Here is a 2,879-nt window from a genome sequence, read left to right as displayed (position 1 = left end):
CAGAGACAAGAAGCAACTTCTAGGAAGGGCTTTAATTTCTCAAAGTTGGAATGGATTATGCAGAACTCCTTGAGCGGAAAGGGCCACGGGGCTCAGTTAAAAATCCTGGGAGGGCCCTAAGAAACAGCTGGCGTGTAGATCAGCTGCTCTGTGGCCAGCAGAGCATCTACAGGGCTGGAGCTGGCAGCTGCAGTGAGTCTCGGAGGCCCCTGGCAGTAAATCCTTCCAGAGTGTGGCTGTGAATGTCCTACTTTTTAAAAAGAAATGGGGGCTCCATGGTGTTTTAAACAGATAGGAGTCCACCCAGAGCCTCTTAAAATGGGCTGCGTGTGGTCTCCGAGTCATGTGGGGAGCCACCTAATCCTCCCTCCATAACGGGAAGTAGAGCCTGCTTGAGCCCCCAGCCGGCCTTCCGGTTCTCCCTTGAATGAAGCACAGAGAGTTGGAAGAAGGTTGGCATCAATATAGTGCCTGGCTCAATTCAGGGCACTGGGGAGGGGGTGCTGGGGGGGATGTCTTTCTCCCATCTCCCTCCCTGCGGAAGGCTCGGGGCCCACCTTCCTGTCTCCGTCCCTGGGCGAGGGTCTTTTCCAGCCACTCCATAGATGCTCCCCACCCCACTTGTCTCCTCCTTTTATCCCCAGGGAAGCGAGAGGCCATGATGGAGCATCTTCTGTACCAGAAACACAGGTAAGGAACAGGACCTTCTCTCCCCCCCCCCGCCCCCGCTCCCCCATACACTTAGCAGCCAGGTATTATGGGCCTGTCAAGGTCAAAGGGTGGCCTCTTTCCTCCAACTGGTCTGGATTGTGAACTTGCTCGCCCCATTGCAGATCAAACCGTGACCCAGAGATAGAGGACCCTGGGGGTACTCAAGGCCACAGAGCTGCAGAAAACAAGAAGACCTACACCTTAGCCATTCTGAGCACGGTGCTTCCGTGTCAGATTGCTGGGTGAGAGTTTAAATACTGTATTAGCAGTGGGAGTCCTCCTCCACTGTATCTTCAGGGACTTTCCCAAGCCTAGGTGGAGATCTTGAGTCAAGGCCACCTTGCTTCAGAACAACAGAGTTGGAAGGGACCTTGGAGGTCTTGTAGTCCAACCTCCTGCTCAAGCAGGAAACCCTATACCATTTCAGACAAATGGCTGTCCAGTCTCTTCTTAAAAACCTCCAGTGATGGAGCATCCACAACTTCTGGAGGCAAGTTGTTCCACTGGTTAATTGTTCTGTTAGGAAGTTTCTCCTTAGTTCTAGGTTACTTCTCTCTTTGCTTAGTTTCCACCCGTTGCTTCTTGTCTTGCTTTGGAGAACAGGTGGACCTTGTCTTCTTTGTGACAGTCCCTTAGATATTGTAAGGCTGCTATCATGTCCACCCCAGTCCTTCTTTTCATTAAGCTAGACATACCCAGTTCTTGCAATTTGTCCTTCATCTTCAGCTGCCTAAAGAAGTTTTCTGGAGTGATCATAGCTGGCATCCTTGAGCCTGCTTAACAGCACCTTCCAAAAGGGAAGCCTAGGAGTAAGTGGTCGAGTGCCAGCCTGAGGTGGTTGGTGCAAGGATTGAAACTAGAGGTTGGAACTACACGGGCATTTCTTCCCTTGGAGAAGGGAAGAGCCGAGGTCCTCCAAGGGCCTTTTGCCTGGCAGCCGAGCAGCAGCAGCAACCGTGAAAGGCCACTGCCTCCTGTTTTGCCCAAGGACTGGTGGGAGGCCACGTTGCCTGACTTTGGAAGATGAAAGAGGGATGAAGGGCAACCAGGGAGAGAGGACTAGTGTGGGATGTGGGACACGGGAGAGCCAAAGTCAGCGGGGCAGAGAGCAGCAGCAGCACAGGGGGACCAGGGTGGAGAGAACCGTCTCCAAGGCAAGCAGCAGGAGGAGGACTGAGCATTTCCACAGAACTGCTGGGGAAAGGGAGGAGGGCTGTTCCCACAACACACACACACACACACACACACACACCCTCTCTCCTCCCACTCGATTAGGGTTTCCTTGAGTTGAAACAACCTCAGCAGGCCCATGGCTGCAGAAGCCCACTGTAGCTGGCACACGTGCAAGAACACTCCCGGGGGCCCTGCTGCAGCTGCGGGAAGGCATCTGACGAGAGCAGGTTGGAAGGTGGAGCCATGCAAAGGAATTCTCTCCCCCCCCCCATTTGCACAAGAAGTACTGGAGCCCCCGCTGTGGCTTTCCCTGCTGAAAACAACTGATCCACGCGCAGGGCCCTCTTATCCACCAATGACAGAAGGGGGATTTTGGGCCCAGCAGAAGCTCCCTTCAGCACTGCTGCTGCTGCTGCTGCTTCCTGGACTTTCCTTGTTGCCCTTCTCCCCCAACCGGCAGGCAGGGTGGATGCCATGGCACAAACCAGCGAGGGCTGTGCCAGCCCTTTGCACAACCTTTCTCTGTGCCCGTGGGGAGATCCCGCCCCTCGGCTGTGGTGATTGGACAACAAAGGAGGCAGCCAAGTTAGAACTTGGACATACAGCCCCATAAATATTTGCAGTGTTGCTCCCAATCTTTTACCCGGCAGGAGTGGCAGTCTTTGAGATTAGCACACAGAGGTCCTGCAAGAAACGCTCCAGCGGTGCCAAAACCCATTTTGTTTGGGAAACCATTGAAATAACCATGCAGGGTCCTCTCTTTTATTCATAAAACACTCGGGACAAGTTGGAAAATGAAGCCTCGCCCTTCTGCTCTCTGCCTAGAAATTGAATGTATAAAATCTCTCCAGGATGAGGTTTCAATGGGGCTGGGGGCTGCACTGTCCCTACTCCAGCCTCCCTCCCTCCAAGTGCTGGTGACAACAAAAAAAATGATTTCCTGGGTTCAGTGCTGTGGACGGTGCTGGAGGTCCCACACAGGGCTTGACGAAGGA

The sequence above is a fragment of the Protobothrops mucrosquamatus genome, unplaced genomic scaffold (assembly GCF_001527695.2).
Source record: "Protobothrops mucrosquamatus isolate PMUCROS unplaced genomic scaffold, P.Mucros_1.0 scaffold9273, whole genome shotgun sequence".
NCBI lineage: Eukaryota > Metazoa > Chordata > Lepidosauria > Squamata > Viperidae > Protobothrops > Protobothrops mucrosquamatus.
The sequence above is the reverse complement of the archived record's forward strand: the minus strand, read 5'-3'. Positions refer to the sequence as shown.